Source organism: Culex pipiens, chromosome 1 (genome assembly GCF_016801865.2).
Source record: "Culex pipiens pallens isolate TS chromosome 1, TS_CPP_V2, whole genome shotgun sequence".
In the NCBI taxonomy this organism is placed as follows: Eukaryota; Metazoa; Arthropoda; class Insecta; order Diptera; family Culicidae; genus Culex; species Culex pipiens.
In genome coordinates this window covers 4421903-4442637 of record NC_068937.1, presented here as the reverse complement: position 1 = coordinate 4442637, position 20735 = coordinate 4421903, and the positions used below count along the sequence as shown (strand labels likewise).

The following is a 20735-nucleotide window of genomic DNA, read 5'->3' as shown; positions in this document are numbered from 1 at the left end:
CAGTTCACCTTTTTTCCGGACGCCCCTGCCGAATCGATTTCCGAAGGAGGAAATTTTCCCTTGTCCCTCTCCCCACAAAAAAAGAAAAAGGACCGGCGACATAGCAACAGGCTGTTGATGTCCTTGTTAACCTCACCCTCCCCGACCACCCTAACCTTAAAATCAGCTGGCATTAGCCGAAAAACACGACGACGACGGAATTTTCGTGTCGCTCGTTCGGAACCGACATTCGCTTGTTGTTTGTAGCTGTTGCGTATCATTTCACAACGGTCGCGGGAAATTTTCGAGAGATGATGTAATTTGGGCTAGGATTGCCGCCGGGGCCTCGGTCCAGGAATGGTTGTCTTTCAAACTCCACCGGGAAACGCAATTAGCTGCGTGGAGAGAGGAGAAAGGATGACGTTGTGAATGTTTTATGATATGGCAACATTTTACGACATTTGACGGCGCGCTGGTTCAATTTTCGAAGTGGAAGGATTGTCTGTGGGAAGGGGTTTTGCCAGGGTGGGACAAGGTTGGAGTTTTGGACACATTTTTTTTGTAGGGAGTTTGCCTTATCAGTTCTACTGGTCACAAAGAGAATGTGAGACACGTTCATCTATTTGGTCATAGTGAGATTGTCAGAAATGTGGGACAATCATGTTTCGTCCCAACGATATTTGGGACAAGTGGGACAAGTCAACCATTTGGTCTTTGATTTTTGTTTGGAAAAGTGAGACACACCAGCAATTTGGCTTTGTGAGAAAAGTGGGACACGACATTTATTTGGTCATTTCGATTATTTTTTTTGTGTGTAAAATTTGAGACACATAAAACTTTTAAAAATAAATAATTGTGTGAGACAGCATAGCGAACGATTGTTGGAGTTGTGGGACAAGATAACCTTTTGGACATCGAAAATCGTTGCTACTGTAAGAAAAAACAATCATATTTATTGATTAGAAATAGTTGGAAAGTGGGACAAGTCAACCATTTGGACATACATTTTTGTTTGGCAAAGTGCGACACACCAACAATTTGGCCTAGTGTGTTGTGTGGGACGCTAAATTTATTTGGCCACTTTGAGTTTTTTTGTTTGTGTGAAATTTGGGACAAATCCAAGTTTTTAAATTAAAAATTGTGTGAGACAACATAGCGAAATATTGTTGAAAATGTGGGACACGCCAACCATTTGGCCACCACAAAGTTTGGTTGAATGTGATACAAGATAACCATTTGGACATCAAAAATTGTTGCTACTGTGAGAAAACCCTAACATATTTTCGTCATAAAAATAGTGGGACAAGTCAAAAAAAAGTTTAAAAAGTGGGACAAGTCAACCATTTGGCCACCTTGAGTATTTTTTTGGTGTGTGAAATTTGGGATTTAGATTTGTAACTTTTTAAATTTAAAATTTTGTGAGACAACATAACAAACGATTGTTGGAAATGTGGGACACGCCAAACATTTGGTCACCAAAAAGTGTGGTTGAGTGTGAGACAAGATAATCATTTGGACATCAAAAATTGTTGTTACTGTGAGAAAACACTAACATATTTTTTTCATAAAAATAGTTTAAAAAGTGGGACAAGTCAACCATTTGGACTCACTTTAGTTGGGAAAGGTGAGACAAATAAAAAATATTGTCTAAGTGATAAATGTGGGGCGCTACATTTATTTGGCGAGTATTTTTGTTTGTGGGAAATTTGGGACAAATCCAACTTTTAAATTAAAAATTGTGTGAGACAACAAAGCGAACGATTGTTGGAAATGTGGGACACGCCAAGAATTTGGCCATCAAAAGGTTTGGTTGAATGTGAGACAAGATAACCATTTGGACATTGAAAATCTTTGCTACTGTGAGAAAACACAATCATATTGTCGTCATAAAAATAGTTGGAATGTGGGACAAGTCAACCATTTGGACACACATTTGTGTTAGGAAAAGTGAGACAGAGAAAAAAATTGGCTACTTCAAAATTGTTGGAAATCTGAGTTAACTGATAAAAGATCGTGAGATATGTGAGACATAGAAGCCGTTTGATTCCCAAAAGAATTTGTTTGGAGGTGAGACAAGATTACCATTTGGACATTGAACGATTGAGTGAAATTGGAGACAAACGGACCATTATGACATATGTGCAAATGTGAGACAAGTTAACTAAGTTAATGCAAAATTGTTGAAAAGGTGAGACAACCCATAGAACGATTGCGAGTAACGTGGGACAAGCCAACCGTTTGGTCACAAGACGATTGTGCTGAAGGTGGGACAAGAAATCATTGGACCATTGCACGATTGGGTGAAATTTGATACAAACAAACCATGTGGCCATTCAGAGCTGTACAAATCTGAGACAAGTCAATTTATCGAATAAAATAATGATGGAAGTGTGGGACAACCCATTGGGACAAACGAAAGATAGTGGTGAATGTGAGACAAGTCAACTATTTGTTTTAAAAAAATGTTGGAAGTGTGAGACAACTTATACAACAATTGTGAAAAATGTGGGACGCAACTGCAACTTGGCCATAGAAAGATAGTGTGAGACAAGTTATGTCATTTGGTCACATCGTGAACATTTTAGACAAGGGAATTAACCCTCTACAACCCAACCCCGCTTTAGACGGGCTTCGATTTAACAAATCGCCAAAAATCAATTTTCGATCTTTAAAAAGCATTGGAAAGAAGAATTTTGAAATTTTTAGAAAATTTATGGGTTGGAAGTTTGACTTGTTTTATGTGACTTTGCCAATTTTTTTAAAAATGTCAATTTTTTAGGGGTCAACTTTTGCCGGTTTTTTACTAACATTTCTTATATTTTAAGTAAAAAGAAGTATGCAGTAATTTTTCTAGTGTCCCAGACTATGCCTCTACGCATTTTTTTTACACCTTAAATGATAATGGTGCCATTTTATAGCAAAAAATTCAAAAAAGTGACTTTTACATGAAAAAATTGGATAGGCAAAATGTAATGATAGGAGGTGGTAGAATAGGCCAAATACTACCGAAAACAAACATAAACTAAACAAGATAAATGCGAATTAAAATACTCAAAATGAAACAAGAAAAACATAAAACAAGAGAAGTAAAGTTTTTCGTAGAACAAAAAATGCTCAAAATAACCTCCTGAACACGGGAAAAATAAAAAAAATTGAAAAAAAATTGGGCAGTAGAGGGTTAACTGACCAATGAAAAATTGTGATGATGAAATCGAAATTCAAGCAAATACAATCACGTTTCCAGTAGAAATTTTAGGAAAAGTGGAATTAATCAGTTTGTTTCATCTTAAATTTGAAATTTTCATTAGAAACGAGTTAAAATTTTGCACTTTCCACCGAATTCATCACCATTCAATCGAATTTCCTCCCAGTACGACCACAACCAACAACAACAAAAATAACAAATTATTACCAATTCATGAGTCGAACCCCCAATGAAAAGGGAGCAATTTGGAAATTTCCTCTCAAAATAAGAGCGCATGGTGGGTGGGGGCTGGATGAAAATTCTTCATTTAAAATGATAATGAGTTCTCGAGCGGTCGTCGTTTTCTCCTACTCTACTTTGCGAGATAGGTAAACGCAGAATAAATTCTTCCTTTTTTGTGTGGAATTTCAAGCGAAAAATTAATTGGATTCCGACGCGGGCGGAATGCGAAACCGAAAGCCGCTTTGAATTCGCACGCTTATTGAAGCGTGCGCGACTGTTGAGTTTAAGCGGCAACTTTTGCTGCATGGGCCGCGAGAGCTGTCATTTTTGTGCACGCTTACGAAAATCGAAGTCAAAGTTGAGTTGAAATCAAGATTTCTTTGAGCGAAAATTTAAAATTAGACCTTCTTTTTCAAATTTCTCACAGGAACCGGAAACGGTTCCCTGCCTCGCAAGTGCCACTTTGGCAACAACCATCGGAGCGGAACGTGTCGTCGATGCTGGAATGTCGACGACTGTGTCGGTTTGTGAAATCAGATGGAAATTGCTATTTGGGTGGTATTTCTCGACGCGATATTCTCTATCACGCGTTTCCGTTCGACTGAGCGTGCAATCGGTGGAAAGCCGATTGCGGCCGCAACCATTCTGGTTCCGTGAAGGTGTGAAAGGATTCTCCTTTAAACTTTTGACACTTTCGGGAATAGATTTTCGACGGAGATTTCGAAGGTTTCTGGGAAGATGGGAAACTGTTTTAAGGTTCAATTTGATGCCTAATAGAAGTGAATTGCTTTTAAAAACAAATAAGAGTGTAAAAGTGACAGTTTTGAAATATTTCACTTCAAAATGTAAACTGAAATCTTTCAATCATCAAGATAAGAAGAAAACATTACTCACTTTCTCATCTTTAAAGTTTGGTGGATGATTTTTGAAATATTTCATAGGCACACTTCGAGCTGTCAAATTTGCCAAAAGAAATATTTCATAAAAACGGAAAATGTTTGAAAATTCATCAATCGTACCTCCGAAACAAAAAAATCTCTTCCCCGTGACCTCATCAAAGTCGGAAAAATTCTTCCGGTTCGGGGAACCGGAATTTGATTATTACCTTCTGTCCAACCTCCTGCTGCTGCTGCCACCACTCTAGCTCCTGTCCGGCTTGAACTGAGTCGGGCATTGTTTTCATCTCTGGACCGTTGTCAGGACGACGATGTATCCTGCAGGGCAGTGTAATTTACCGGATCGTGTTCCAAATCTAGAGTTGAGGTGTAGAGTAAGGGGAGCTGGGTTTGATTTAGTAAAAAAACGAAGTTTTTTTAGACAGTCAAAAATGTCTTGAGCATTTGAAGAATTAACTTTATTTTAATTTTTTGTTTGAAATTTTAATGTTTTGCATCGAGGCTTTTAAAATTTTAATTTTTTTTTTTTCATAACCAAAGCTGTATGTTTATTTGATTTTGGTTAACCGCAGTAAATTTTCATGAAATTGATCACGGTGGATTGCGGTGGATACTTTCTACCACAGTTTTTTGTGTGATCAATGTGGTAAATGCTTTGGTGGATTTTTGACAGAAATATTTCAAGCAAATGTACCGCGGTTAACCAAAATCAAATTAACACTGCAACTCTGATAATTCTGGTGGATTTTTTGGAACATTTCATCGAAAAATAATAGAGTCACATTTCAGGCTCAATATTTCGCCAACCTTGAAAACTTTCCGACGAAAAGTTTCAAAAAAAATCCAACAAAATTATCAGTTTATCTATACGGATCAGTTGATGAATATCGAATGAAATATTTCACTCGACCAGTTTGACGGAATAGGCGTAAAGCGATCATTGTGGTAAGGTTTTGAAACATTTCATCGGACAATTTACCCACCCCGTGTTGTCATGCTGACATTTGACATAACAGAGTCGATTCCTGCTAAATAACGTCATGATTCGAAATCCGGACACTTAGAACCATATAATTTTTGTTAAAGCTGGCAAAAAATCATGTATTAAGTTGGAAATGTAGAAACATCATCAGGATGTAGTATAAACAGTTAGTTTCCAGAAAATGCATGCAAAATATGTCTTTTCTAACAATTTTTCATCAGAATTTGAAAATTAAAATGACTTGTTGTGCTTCGAACCCTGGACACTGATAGCTGATTCGAAATCCGGACACTTTTGCTTCGAATTCCGGACACTCGATTTTACTTATGAATCGCACAAATTTGGACTGAAATGTTAGTGAATGGCATTCTTTCGGTCTCAAATAAGCTGTTAACATCAAAACAATCGATAGTTTATATAAAAATTTGGTAGAATTTAAGGAAAACGAAACCATAAATTTCTGCTTTGCCTTCCCTGTGCTTCGAACGCTTATGAAATATATTTCAAGTGAAATGTTTCACATTTTTTGTAAACTTATAATTTTATTGTATTTAATTGTTTTGGCATTAACTAAAGCGTTCAAACAAACTTAAAATGAAAGTTGATGTTGGAATTCATCAAATAACACAGTTTTGACATTCATAATGTGAACTTATATCCAAAAAATTGATAAAACAAGATGAAGTGTCCGGGATTCGAAGCGTCCGGGAATTCGAATCATGACGTTATCCCACCGACCTAGCATGTGAAAGCTATCAGATGAAACGTTTCAAACAATTCTACCAAATAAATTCCCATTAAACCCAAAGTTTATCTTAAATTGATAATTTTCGCGGATTTTTTTTTTCGTGGCGTAAGTTAAATAATGTTACTTTTTTTTTTTAGATTCCATAAATATATTTGACGTGAATCAAGTTTGACGTCAATTCGATATGCGTAGGTGATATATTTCATCCAACAGATGGTTTTAAATCTTTGGTGATGAATTTTAGTACTTAGATGTTAGAGATTTTGAGTTTGGACTTTTGTTTTTTTGCCATAAACTTGAATTCGTGTTTTCTTTTCTAATTTTCTTTTTTTTCTTCGAGTCGAGTTGAAGGACTTTTGATATTTTTAGGCTGAGTTTTGTACTAAAATTAGAATGCTGCACAGCAAAAAATCCGATGGTAAAATCGCATGCGAAAGCATGCACATCACCTTCGTCAAAAAGACACATAATATTACACGCTGCATGTACAATTTTTGTAAACACAAAAAAAAACCGAACGGGATTCAAACCCAGCACCTACAGTTAGGACTGGCGCCTTAGCCCGCTCGGCCATCAGACCGATGAAAAATGGAAAGGATAAACGTATATGTGAGCCTAACATTTCGGTCAAGTAGGTTTCCCATACTGATGGGCTACACATTTCAGGGTGTAATATTACACAGAATTTCATAAAATAATGCAAAACTTATTTTACACCCAGCCCTTTTACACGCAGCTGGATTACTACTTTATTTGCTGTGTACATCATAAAAGGGTGAATATTCAACCAAATTATTTTCATTGTAGATTTTTTGTTTCGATTTTTATACTCAAGTTTTATCTAAAATGTCCCGCCCGTGTGGATCAATCGGACCGCGCACTGGACTCACAATCCAGAGGTCGCCGGTTCGAATCCCGCGGCGGGCGCTCTAAAATTCTGTGTGTAAATATGGGTATTCGGCGCCGTCGCTCCGTGCCATACTTTCATACACTTAGGAGCCCAGGGCGGCGAAGTCCTTGTAGATAAAAAGGAAGACACTAGTGTTTGGTGCTAGCAATGGTGGCCGACAGCTATAAAGTCAACTTCGTTTTTTTTTTTATCTAAAATTGTTGGACCTGAATTAATTTAAGGATTTAATCCTTCTTCAACATTGACTGACTTGACTTGGATGAAGATTTGAATTTTGAACCAGGAAGTCCAGATTTTTTTATCATGAATGTGGTTTGATATATTTTTTTGACTTAAATTATGTGTTTATGTTTTTTATTGGAATTCAGACCTGATTCTATTGAAGTTGCGACTTTAAATTTTTGACTCGTATTTTCGGACTTGCGTTTATTGTTCTGGTTATTTGTACTAAGTTTTCCAACTTGATTTTTTGTTTGTTTTTCTTGTGATTTTGATTTGGGCTTCGGGTTCAGACGCACTTTATGGTTTTGTACTTGAACCTGATATTTTTGACTTGTGCTTTACTCCGTAAAGGTTGATTTCTGGAGTTGTTTTTGGACTTGATTTTCCAAACTTTGGAATGGACCTAATATTTTACCTACCTGTTTTTTTTTTAACTTGGATGGTTTTTAGAACTGACCCTGACCTAAGTACTGTTGACGCACATCGTAGCGGATGTGGTCCTGTGTGTCGGGGGGAAAACTTATGATCCGGTAAGTGAAAACGCGCGATAACTTCGGGAAGACTTCATTGCACAAAGGAGTACAATTCTTGGGTGATTTATTGAGTCTACTTAACTGGCCCCTGAGGAGGGGTGACTGTCCCGGTCGACCATCTGGTCAGAAGTGTTTTTGTAGGAAGTGTCTAGTCTAGTTCTAGCTGGTCAAGTTAAATGCGACCGGAAAGTCTACAAACTTTACAAAGACAAACCTATTCGTGTCCTGAAACGACTACAAACATTGAACATAAAGGTACACGAAGGGCTACTGAGATTGTGTGTGTGGGGTTACATAATCTACAGTGTTGTCCGGAAGTGTTTTTCTACTTAGTACTCCAAAAATTATCAATTTCAAATAATAAATTCGTGAATAATTTTTTTCACGATTCTGTGATACTTTTCATAAAATCATGAAAATAATTCATGAAATCGTGAATAAATTGTCATGAATTTATGAATTTTCGTTCATGAAATCATGAATATCACTCTTCATGATTTCATGACTATTTTTCATGAAGTCATGAATAAACTTCATGAATTCATGATTTTTTTCATGACTTTACGAATTTTCATGCATGCAGAAATTTTGATATTTCATGAAAATTTTCATGTTTTCATGAATAAAATGCATAAATTAGTGCAAAACATTCTTGGATTTATAAGTTGTTGTTCATGTTTAGGCAAGCGATATAAAAATTTAGGGACAATAATTTGAACCTGTAACTTTTACTTTAATTTTTGCCTAATTTCAAGTTTTTTTCCCAATTTTTTTTTTTCAAAAAATCATAATTCGGCGCTAAAATTCAGGTCAATTTTTCTTTATTGTCAAAAATTGCCGTTTTTTGTTACCAAAACATGTACAAAAACTATAAATTAAAAAAAAAATACGAATCTTGAAAAAAATTATTTTGTAAAACAAAGTTAATTTAAAAATCTGCATTTTTTCCGTGTGCCTATTTTTTCTGAATTGTCCTCACCAATACCTACAACTTTGTCGAAGACTTCAAATCGATCAGAAAATTCCTTCAAAAGTTACAGATTTTCGAATATTTACGTACTATTTTTGTATGGACAGCTGCCAAAATTGTATGGAGCTTTGTATGGGTGAACCAATGACACAAAACGGCATCTTTGGTCATAGGGTTTGAACCAAATCAAAAACTAGAATTGATCACATATAATTCAAATTTTATGTCCTGATTTAATGGACCCTAGTTTTTTTTTATTTTAGATTTTGACTTTGGTTTTTTTTTTGAAAGTTGCTTTGAGAACCATTTTAGACCCGGGCAGACGGTAATAACAAAATTCATGCCATTTCAATAACAAATACTGTTAAAATAACAGAACATGTTATGGAATATACATGCAAAATCATTTCTTGCATTTGGGTTTAATAACAGTTTATGTTATCACAACAAAATTTGTTATTGGTCTGATATTGGTTGAAAGCCAAAGCAACTTTGGAATAACATTTTTTGTTATGGAAGAATACCTCCAACTGTTATTGGGATGATCGGATTAGTTGTTAAAATAACAAAAAATAATAACAAAGATTTGTTCGAAGAATAACTAAAAATGCTATTAGTCTGTTATTACGATAACAATCAAATAACAAAAAAGCATAAAGACGAATAACAAATCTTGTTATAAATAACATAAAATGTTATTGGCCTAGTATTTTCAAATATCAAAAAATGTTATTCCCAAGTTATTTCCGTCTGCTCGGGGAACGTTTGGTTTTTGCTTTGATTTTTATCCAAAAACACCAAAACAGCTTCTTTTACCCTTCATTCCCGCCAACCGAAAAAAAAAACTTTTTCCTCCGGACAAACATAATATGCAAACTGAGTGAATAATAACACCCGGGATTAGATTGGAAAAGCGGCTGGATTATATTTCCTTTTTTTTTTGGTTTCTGCTGCTTTCCACGTGGTCCATCCTGCTGGGCAGTAGGCGCCGCCGGTCTACCTCCAAAAAAAAACTCTGGATTTCACGGGAAATTGGTGTAATAATCTGCGTACACGCGCGCTCCGGAACGCCCAACATTCGGGGTTTAGGTCCATTTTCGGACTTTGTTTTTTTATTTTGTTTCGAGAGGAAACCAAAAATGAAGACGCTTTCTTTTTCGTGGAAACTCTCGCAAACTTTTCCCGCGTTATTACGGCTTGAATTTTTTTTCACTTCGTCTCTCAATGGTGCGAGTAATTTATTCATCGCAGATTTTTTCGCCTCCTTCCCATTCGGGAAGGACCTTTCCGTTTCCGGGATGTTTTCGTCGGGTCGTCGTATGGAAATTGGCCACCTGTTGAAAATCGGTCCGGTTTCGTCGTCGTCGTCCTGCGATACAGTGATTATGATGATGGGTTTTTTATTTGCTTCCCTGCTTCAGTTTTCCTTTTTTTCCTCTGTGGTTTAAGGAGGGTTTTCCGGGAAGAGTCGGGCAGGGTTTTCTGGCCCGGTGTTTATCTTGGAAGGAGGGCAATTTTTACGCTAATTTTTACATTATTGTGTTGTTTTGTTGTTCGGGGGGTGAAAAGTCCCAGATTACACGCTGGATTAGAAGTAACCTTTTTCTTTTATTGCTTTATATTAGCAAATTGAGTGTCTTTTACGTTGTCGTTTACTTTTAATTGAGATAACAGGCTCATACAAAATTTATTGAATATTACTCAGATTCCTTTTTTTAAGACAAAATAAAAAAAAAAAATAAAAAAAATCATGCAGACTTATTTCTGGGTAAGTTCAGTACTCCATAATCTTAAAAGAAAAATCAGTACCTTTTGTATCTTTATTGGACGCTATCAGTACTTTATAGCCCACACACTTGCAATCGCCTGGTCGACAAAATTTACGGAAACATTGCTTGGGCGCCGTATTTTATGGCTACACAGCAAAAAATACGATGGTAAAATCGCATGCAAAAGCATGCACATCACCTTCGTCAAAATAAACACTTAATATTACACACTGCATGTACAATTTTTGCAAGCACAAAAAAAAGTTGCAACCGACGGGATTCAAACCCAGCACCAACAGTAAGGACGGGCGCCTTAGCCCGCTCGGCCATTAGACCGATGAAAAGCTGTAAGGATAAACGCATAGTGAGCTTGACATTTCGGTCAAGTAGGTTTCCCATACTGATGGGCTACATATTTCTGGGTGTAAAATTACATAAAATTGCATAAAATAATGTAATATTTTTTTTACACCCAGGCCTTTTACACGCAGCTGGATTACTACTTTTTTAGCTGTGTAGTATTTTTTTTTTATTGAATCTTCTGTATTCGCTTCAAATCGAGGATGATTTTAGTATCGAATTATTCACGTTTACGTACAAAGGTAATATTGATAAAAAAATAAAAAAAAATAAAAAATCGGCTTAAAAATTCACAAATTTTTTTTTAAATATTTAAAAAAAAATTAAAAAAACTCGAAAAATGGTAATATGTCATAAAGTTTAAATGTATTTTTTAAATTGCCCATAAACAACTTTTTTTTTGTGAAAACAACAAAAACATTTCTAAAGTTTTTTTTTAAGAAGTCATATAAACCAAATTTTAAATTTTTGCTTTTTGGGTGATTTTAGAACCGCCTTGAGTCAGGGGTATTCAAAAACACCCAAAAAGCAAAAATTTAAAATTTGGTTTATAGGACCTTTTCAAATTCTTACTACACAGTAAGAAATTGTGCAAATTATGATGCAATTTTACCTCACTGTAGACTGAAAAAGTGACATTGCACCAGAAAAGTGGTAAAATTACACATTTTCAGCGGTAAAATTTCACATTGTTTGTGACAGATGTAATATTACCATGATTTTTGTTTAACTGTGTAGGGATGTGAGAAAAGGGCCGTAAGGCGTCAGGTCCTAAGGACGAAAGCTTAAGTGCTAGAAGGTCAAAAAGCATAAGGTGTGGGCCAAAAGTCAAATGGACTAAATGTCGAAATTGAAATTATTTTTTTTAATTCAAAAATTCAAGAATTCTTGTCTATTTTTTTGTTTTTGGGGAGTTTTTTCAAAAGTTCAAAGAGTACTTCTTTTTTTTTCAAATAATTTTTATTTTGGTTTCTGTGATTTTCAATAAGTTTCAAAATTATTTAAAAAAAAAACTGATTTTTCAATTTTATCCAACATGAGCAATGCCTGAAAAAACTGAAACCTAAAATATTTAAAAAAAAATGCAGTAATCTTTCAAAATAATATATTCTTGTTTCAGCAATATATTGGTTTTCTTTTTAATTTAAATAGTTTTATGTTTTTTTTTTCAATCATATTTTCCATTTATTATCAAAAATTATGTCTGAACAGTTTTCTCGAATCTGTGCAGTTTTTCTTCCCTTTTTTTTTCAAATTTATTGTATCCTATTTCAATAATTGTTTTTTATTATTAGTTTTTTCAAAAACTAAAGCAAATATTTTTATTCTTAAATTAATGTTGTCTGAGTTTTTATTTTGCAAGATTTTCCTATTCTTTTGAGCAGTTCTTAGAAAAGTTTTTCGATATAAAATCTGAATTTCAAATATTTTAAACATTTTTATATTTATTCAAAATAATAAAACAAACTTGAACACTGCTTTGAATAGTTACGAGCGATTGTTTTTATTCAGGCATATTTTTATAATCTTTCAAATAATTTTTTTTTTATTACAGGTACAGCCGTTATGAGACAAAGACATTACAATCAACTAAAAAAAATTTTTTTTTTGATCTATTGTCTTTTGTTATTGAATTTATGACATTTTTTAATATTGTATGAGATTTGGTTTTTTTTTCCAAACACGAGCAGTTTTCGTATAATCGTAAAATTCTGCCTAAAAAAATTAAAATCTGTTTTTAGGCAGAATTTTACGATTATACGAAAACTGCTCGTGTTTGGAAAAAAACCACTAGCGTGCCCAGCTCTTTGAGGAAGGTGGGGCAATTATATGGACGTTTTGAAAAATACGTCATTTGTGGACATCCCCTGACCAAATTTAAAACAAATTTCTGAGGATGGTGGGGCAGTTGCCCCATGTTGCCCCACCCTGTGCACGCTAGTGAAAAAAACACAAGCACTTATTTTTTTGCGTTTCTTTCACAAAAAAATATTTTTTTTAAAATTAATTCTTTGAAATTCTAATATTTTATGAAAATTTTAAAAAAAATCAATCATTCCTTAAATCATGAACAGTTTTTTTTTCTAAGTTGTTCCGAATTATGCAAAACAAAAACTAAATTACAAGCCATATTTACAACATTTCGATAGAAAAAAACTGTTTTAAAATGCATTTTACACCAATCCAGTTGTTTTGCAAACATTAGTTTAAAAAAAATGTAGGTACTGACATTTTTTTTTGTTCACGTAACAAAAAACTTTTTGCGATACATTGGATGTTTACAAAAACTAAAAATATTTTTTTTCCAGCACAAACATGCAAAATATGATTTTTAATGCTGGAAAATACAATTAAAATTCGTTTTAGTTGATTTGACTTGTATCTCGATTAAAATGTTGAAGATTTTTGAAAAAAAAAATTTTTACTCCCTGATTTTTTGGGACGACTTGAAGGGGGGAGGGAGGGGGGGGGGGGCGACATAAACTTTGAAAAATATTTGCAACGATCTTAGAGAATTTTTTTTTGATGCTTTTAAAATACTTTTATCTAGTTGCTAAATGTTTTTCTAAGTATTTTCATTATTTATTTCGTGACTAGTAATTTTAAAAGTTTTTAATTAATTTATAAATTTTAAAATTCTCTCAAAGTAATGTTTTTTGTTTAAGTTATAATTTTGTATTTTTCCATTTTTCAACCATCACAACTCACCAGTTTGAATTTAAACATGAATTTTTGACAATTTTGTGTTCTTTCTTTAAAAAAGTTTCTCATTTCTGTGATTTCTTATTTATTTTGAAACCATGAAGTTGCTTTTTAAATGCCAAATAAATGTTTTTTTAAGTAACATTTTTATGAGTTTTTCTCCGTTTTCTTAAAAATTTGTAATTCTTCCATAAATGAGCAAACTTTTTAAAATTTAATTCTTAAAAAAAATCTTGAAAAAAAAATCTTCTTAAATTCTTAAATTTGATGTACTTTAACTATGACCAACAAAAACATTTTGCATCATGACTTTGTCCATACAAGTTTCCATACATTTTTTCAGACACTTTCAGACAGACAAAAAAAAGGTCACGTTTTTTTTTTAAATAACTTCAACATTTTAATGGAAATAGAAGTCTAATCAACTGAAAACATTTTGAAATTGATATTCCTTCGTTGACTACACTGACCTACAAAAATTGACAAAAATGGCTCCGCAGGCACAACTCGAGGGGAAGCGTAAACTTTGGGGTCCCCAGAAAAACGTGCACTTTGAATTTTTCAAAAATATTTAACCAGGGCCGAATGGTTTTTCTCCAAAGTTTGTTTGGAAAATTAGGGTGGTTCGTCGCTGTAGCATACAAGCAAAAAATTGCATGCAATATGTGGGAGTAGCGAACCGCCCTAATTCTCCATACAAACTTTGGAGAAAACCCATTCGGCCCCGTATAAATATTTTTGAAAAAATTCAAAGTGAACGTGTTTCTGGGGACCCCAAAGTTTACGCTTCCCCTCGAGTTGAGCCTGTACTGAAAAAAAGTCAATTCACAAAATCGTGAATTGTGTTCATGAATTAGAGTACCACGAAGAATATATTCACGTTTATTGTGAAAATGCATCATACTCATAAATTAATTCCTTCGTGGTTCTCAAATTCATGAACACAAATCACGATTACGAGAATTATTTTTTTTCTGTGTGCGCAGAAATTTTGTTGTGTTTTTATTTATCTCGTGAAGTTATGAAAAAGAATTTTTTTTCTAAAATTTATGTTTGGATCAAAATTAAATTTGCAAACAAAAATTACTTCTTTTTTTATTAAGTCCTTTAAGAAATACACCTTTTTAAGTTTATTTTCTTTAGAAAATTCCACATCTAGAGTGATTAAAAGTAAAAATTAAATTTAAAAAAAACGTGTATTTACCTCTTAAAAAAAAAAAAGCTTATATCAAACCTACAACTTTGCCGAAGATAGCACATCGATCCGTTGTCAAGATATAGATTTTTGAATATTTGAATTGCCCTTTTTGAAAATTTCTGAGTTTTTTCTAGTTGAGAACTGTTTTTGTTTTAGATTATTTGTTGCATCTTTATCAGTATTCAATTTCCATTCAAATGTTAAAATTACATAAAATTCTGACCCAATTTTCATTTCCATCTCATTTTCAGCCCCAAACAGAAATCGAACCTTCAATCACCATAATTACGGTAAGTCATTTCTTCACAACACACAGAAAATCACATACATAATTCGTTCGAACCGTTCCGACTTTTCCTACCAAACCCCCAAATGTGGAAATTTTCCCCATCCAAAAAACTTTGGCCCTGGGAAAAGCCCAACTTTCTCCCCACATGCTGGGAGCGCAAGTGTGTGTGTGTGTGTTGGATGTTGTTTGCATCAGGCCTGTCAAACGCAACCAAACTCACCAAAAGTGAACAAGTGAATAACAAAAAAAAATCTCCCGCAAAGAAGGGCCGGAAATGAACACGTCAATCACTCGATTGGGGGGAAAAACGGCGAGAACAAAAGTTTGTTGTTTTCTTTTTTTTTTTTCCTTAAGGAGCCACCCTACGGGGGTGGGATGGGGTGCCCGTTCGTCAAATTAATATTTCATTCGTTTGAAGAGGCCAAGTTTTGTTTGTTTCTTTGGAAAAGCTACGAATATAAGCTAAAATGTGCGTACGTTCGTTGGTTCTGAAGTTGTTCTTCTTTTCCATTTTTGTGCAATTTGCTGGTGATGGTCGAACATGACGAGGGAGGTTGATTTGATTTGGCAGCACCCACGGAGACGATTTTTGTTTCTCCTTTTTGTTGTTGTTGTGGAAGTCAATGGAGCGAAAGCTGAGGTGAGAGTTTTTTTTCCCAAAGAATAGAAAAATTGCCACTTTTTGTTTCTACTTTTTGCATTACATCTATTCTAATCAGCATTTCTTTGTCCCTAGTAACCCTAATACTTTCGCCAGAAAAAAAAACAAACAAAATTTGCTTTTAAACCGGGTTTAATTCATTTTGTCTCGTAAGAGGGCCGTCCATAAACTACGTGGAAACATTTTTGGAAATTTTTGACCCACTCCCTTCCCCTCCTTGTGAACAATTATTCTTACAAAACTGTTTTTTTTGTATGGAAATATGGACATTCGCAAGGGACCATCCATAAACCACGTAGACACTTTTTTGGTAAAATCTCGAACGCCCTCCTTCGTGGACTTGTCCATACAAAAAGACATTTTTTAATGTCCACGTGGTTTATGGATTGACCCCTAACAACCTTCCCCCTCTTCGTGGGTTCCACGTCGTTCATGAATGGTCCCCAAAATTGCGGATTGAGCAAATTCTCACTGGTACTACCCTGATTTTTATTCTTACTTAAAAAAGGAAATTATTGAAAAAATAATTTTAAATTGAGTACTTTAATAATAAATGCACCTACAAAGAAATAGTTTTCAAATGTTGGAACCAAGAATAAAATTTAAAATTGGAGTCGTATTGAATGTTTGGCCTTTTTAAAAGGTTCTTGAGTCCAAAATTTTCAAAATATTTTTTTCGGAAAGATCATCAAATTTTACATATGAGCAATTCTCTACCAAAACAGGAAATGGATTTTTTTTGTTTTTTTTTTTTTTATTTGGCTCAAACTTTGTGGGGGCCTTCCCTATGACCAAATAAGCTATTTTGTGTTATTGGTTCACCCATACAAGTCTCCATACAATTTTGGCTGCTGTCCATACAAAAATGGTACGTAAATATTCAAACAGCTGTAACTTTTGACTGAATTTTCTGATCAATTTGGTGTCTTCGGCAAAGTTGTAGGTATTGTTGACTATTGAGAAAAAATATGAACACGGAAAAAAAATTGCAGAATTTTTAATCAACTTTTTTTCACAAAAACTAAATTTCCCAAAATACGTATTTTTTTATTTTCGAGATTTTTTGATATGTTTTAGGGGACAAAAATCCGCAACTTTTGAGCTATAGAGAAACATGGTCAAAAAATCTGCCGCCGTATTAGGATTTTTTTTTAAATAGTGATTTTTGGAAAAAAAAATCGAAATTTCATATTAACATTTATTAATGTAAAATTGAATTTCCAATCGAAAAGTACTTTACAGACTTTTTGATAAAAAGCTCTGTTTTCAAGATAAAGCCACCGAAAGTTTGATTTTAGCGAACTATTTGCAGTTTTTTTTATTTTTAAAAATAGTGACCATGAGTGATCATTTCTAAAAATATTTTAGTTCAGAAAATTTGCTATAAAATTGTCTAAGAGACATTCAAGATTGGACCTCAGGTCAAGAGGTCCAATCTTCAATGACTCTTAGACAGTTTTTTAGCAAATTTTCTGAACTTTTCAAAAAAAAATATTTTTAGAAATGGTCACCATTTTAAAAAAACAAAAAACTGCAAATATTCGCTAAAATCAAACTTTTGGTGGCTTTCTTGAAAACAGAGCTTTTTATCAAAAAATCTGTAAAGTACTTTTCGATTGGAAATTCAGTTTTTGCATAAAAAATTAAGGCTATTTTTTTTTTGGTATAAAATTTAATTTTTTCTCCGATCTGACTTTAAAAACTTAAATTTTTTTTTCTTTTATTCGCTGTATTTTAGCAACAAGAGGTCCAAATTTCAATGTAAATTTTATTGGAAATTTTCTGAACCTTTTGGGATGGACAATCGTGGACACTTTTTCAAAAATCGAGAATCGGAAATTTTTCAGTGAAAATAAAACTTTAAGCGGTTATATCTTGAAAACTGTGCACTATATAAAAAAAATCTTTAAAATACTTTTTGATTGCAAATTTAATTTTACACTAACAAACTGAAAACTTAATTATTTTTTTGACTAAAAATTTATTATTTTTTTCAAATTTTTTTTTTCAACAAATTATAAATCTGCGGAAAAATTTGTGTCCGTACTCTCCTACGCCTAAAAAATTGCGGTTTCCCCCCCCCCCCAAATTAAAAAAATCAAAAATTGAAAAATATGAAATTTCGGAAATTTATTTTTTGTGAAAAAAGTTGATTTAAAAATCGGCCATTTTTTCGTGTACCTGTGTTATTTTCTGAATAGTCCTCATCAATACCTACAACTTTCCCGAAAACACCATATCGATCAGAAAGTTCCTTCAAAAGTTACAGATTTTCGAATATTTTTGACAATGACACAAAATGGCTTCTTTGGTCATAGGGAAAGCCCCCACAAAGTTTGAGCCATATAAAAAAATACAAAAAATAATAATGATCGAATTCGGTCGATTTCGTTGAGAGTTGCTCATAACTGGAGTTTTTTTTTTTTTTTGAAAAGGTCCAATAAACCAAATTTTCAGTTTTTGCTTTTTGGGTGTATTTTAATACCCCTTTCTCAAGGCGGTTTCAAAAACACCCAAAAAGCAAAAACTGGAAGTTTGGTTTATTGGACCTTTTCAAATTAAGAAAAAAAAACCCAGATATGTACATTTAAAATGTAAATAATTAATTAAAAAAATAGAAGAAAATATTTATGCATAATTTCATTGAACTTTTAGATTCCTTTTCTTATATTGTTGATATTTAAAAAAAAATCCAAATCAAAATTATTACAAGTTCTTTTCGGAAACTATTCCTCCTTTTATAAATTTTTCAAATAAAAATTCAGGAGCCAAATAGTAATGATAACTGAAAACTAATTTTATTTAAAAATATTTTTAAGAATCGATTTCAAACTACAGCGTAACTATATTTAATTATTTTCAAATTATTGAAAATTCTGCTTGCTTGTTGATTTTTTTCATAGAATTTAAAAACAGGCCTTTTTTTATGTTTGGTTAAAATATTGAAAAATCAATAATATATTATTAAAAAAAAGTAAAAAATGTGTCAGTAAATTAATTCAAACTTTAATTAATTTTTTTTTAATATTCTATGATTTCTTTTAAAGATTTCTTCAAAAACAACAAAACACTTTAAAAACAATTTATTATTTAACATGGGTCAATGATTTAAAATTACTTTTATATGTCAGATATGTCAGAAATTTCCACTAATGTTGTGCTAAAAAAAAAACAAAAACGTTACTGATTTGCTTGATCTTAGTCGATTTTTTTTGTCCATCTTTATGCGGAGGAGGGGCCAGATTTGTTCAAAAAGCTACACCCTTTCGAAATATTGCTCTCTGTGAAATTGTGTACTTTTAGTTAGCTTGACTCAACTTTCTAGATGATATTTTTTTTTTAAATTTTATCACGTTAAAAAAAAATAATTAGGAAAAATTCTCCAAGTTTCGTTAAATTTTGCTTGCTGTTGATACAAACATAGCTTTTTCAAAAAATCACAGTTAAAGTTGAAAAAAATTGCACCAGGCTACATTATGGAATAAAAGATGTAGTTTTCCATTAAAAAATATAAATTAAATCAACAATACCTATTTAAACATAAGAAAAAAAAGTTGAATTTATAATATTGCATTTTTTTGATTTTCAATATTTGTGAAGTTAAAGACACAGTTAAAATTCAAATGTCATATTAATTTTCAAAAATATGTCAACAAATTTTAAGTGTTCTGATGTTTTCGAAATTTTGCATTTGAGAGAAAAAAAAAACAATTCTGGACGGTATTGAATACCAATTTTGAGTTTCTTAAAAAATAAAAAATAAATATTTTGACCACGTAATCCCAAACTTCTGCCCCACCGTGCCAATGTGTTTGCCCAAACAAACTTATCGTTCCGCTGCTTCCTTTGCCAACTTGTACAAATGAACACATCCTCCCCCTGCTGCCACTCCCATAAGATCAGACACAGGCCCAGAAGTAGGAGCCGGAAGCTGCTGTCAGAAAAAAAAGGAAGAAGGAGGAGAAGGGACGACCAAGCACCATTTTCCGTCGGAAATGTTTCACAAGAAGTTAACCTTTTGCAAATGTGCTGCCCAGTTACAGATGGTTTGTGATGACCATTTGAAAATTTGTTGTTTTTATTAAAAAAAACTTTTCTTGAAATTCTTTTTTTTAAATCATTAAAAAATCTTACTTAAAATTATACATATTTTTTTATTGTGCAAGCCAGTGTCCAACAACTTTCCAAGGGAGATTTTCCACATTTTAAAGTTCGTTCGCTCAAGTAGGAGCAAAGAAAGGAGCAAGAGACCCTCTCGAAGAGGATTTGCCAAAGAAAATTGAGAACAGAAAAAAAAAATATGTCGGCGTTTTACTGGCCTCCCCTTCAAAGTTACCTTCTTCACAAATAGGTTTAAGCCTAATGGTCGTCGATGAAAGTTTGGGAGCCCAGGTCTGATTTTCAAGTGGCTTGAAATGAACTCTTCACGGTGAAGCACGCTCTAGGAAAAGTTGTTCAAGATGCGATAAACGTGTATGTTTCGTGGGGCCACTTGGCTAATATTTGCGATGATGTTCGACGAGCTTTTATTGGATCAATGGCAAAGTTTTGAAATTCTTCTCTGGCGCGAGCGCGGGGAAAATTGGTTCGACAACTTTGTGCTGTTTAAACCATCAATATCCGGTGTAGCCTTGAGCGGAGAAAGTAATTTCCTGCTAAATTTGCCGGCCAAAAATTTAGCAAGAAGATGCCAAGGATTAAGCATAGTTATTTTTAATTATTTAATGATTGTGAATTTGATTTCTTTTATTTTGTTTTTAATTTGCATAATTTTATAACGACTGAAAACATTCTTAACCATATTCTTTCATTTTTTTTTTAAACGTGCAAAAACAAAATTTGAGAATATTTAATTTATGGACCTCCCTTGACAAAATTGACAAAATAAAAATAATTTTAAGTAGGTTAAAACATAATTGACAATATTAACAAAAAATACCTGATTAAAAAAACTGACAAAATTGTCAAAATTGTCAAAATTGTCAAAATTTACAAAATTGACAAAATTGTCAAAATTGTCAAAATTGTCAAAATTGTCAAAATTGTCAAAATTGTCAAAATTGTCAAAATTGTCAAAATTGTCAAAAT

At 33.1% G+C, this 20735-nt stretch overlaps 3 protein-coding genes across 8 annotated transcripts in view; all 3 read left to right on the top strand.

The window, feature by feature from the left end:
* LOC128093133 (uncharacterized) overlaps positions 1–20735 on the top strand; it is a 356259-nt gene that overhangs the window by 176582 nt on the left and 158942 nt on the right. The gene's annotated exons all lie outside the window — the stretch shown is intronic.
* Positions 1–20735, top strand: part of LOC120432275 (signal transducer and transcription activator) — a 145418-nt gene that overhangs the window by 26552 nt on the left and 98131 nt on the right. For all 6 annotated transcript variants that reach the window (XM_039597460.2, XM_039597462.2, XM_052708928.1 and 3 more), the window contains exon 2: positions 14949–14987. The gene's annotated coding sequence lies outside the window, so the exon portion shown is untranslated. The remainder of the gene's footprint in view (positions 1–14948; positions 14988–20735) is intronic.
* Positions 1–20735, top strand: part of LOC120432274 (uncharacterized) — an 85159-nt gene that overhangs the window by 50917 nt on the left and 13507 nt on the right. The gene's annotated exons all lie outside the window — the stretch shown is intronic.